This window comes from Morone saxatilis, unplaced genomic scaffold (assembly GCF_004916995.1).
Source record: "Morone saxatilis isolate NCDOM2014 unplaced genomic scaffold, NCSU_SB_2.0 Contig17, whole genome shotgun sequence".
Lineage (NCBI taxonomy): Eukaryota > Metazoa > Chordata > Actinopteri > Moronidae > Morone > Morone saxatilis.
In genome coordinates this window covers 18,881,143-18,881,454 of record NW_023339729.1, presented here as the reverse complement: position 1 = coordinate 18,881,454, position 312 = coordinate 18,881,143, and the positions used below count along the sequence as shown (strand labels likewise).

Sequence of the window (312 nt, the reverse complement as noted above, 5' to 3'; positions counted from 1 at the left end):
GATGTGTAAAATTGTTCCCCTTTAACTTGTGTTGAATGGTCACAGGTAGACATTGCTTCATTTTGAGGTTTCACAAGCAAGAACAATTGGGAAACACTGACCAATTGTAATAAAAAATAATCACAGTTATTGGAAATGCAAGATACATTTCCCATAACTGTATTGAGGTTAAAATCAAAAGACAATTAATAACGTCTCTCTCTATTATTCAAAGCTGATTAACCTTTTAAAACCTTTAGGGTGAATGTTAAAGCAATCTAGCAACAGTAGTGAAAATAATGGTTAATTGTCTGGAAATGACATTATGCAGGC

At 32.7% G+C, this 312-nt stretch overlaps 1 protein-coding gene across 1 annotated transcript in view; it reads right to left on the bottom strand.

Annotated features, from left to right (window-relative positions):
* Nucleotides 1-312, bottom strand: part of LOC118327473 (calcium uniporter protein, mitochondrial-like) — a 15,809-nt gene that overhangs the window by 3,166 nt on the left and 12,331 nt on the right. The window lies entirely within an intron of this gene.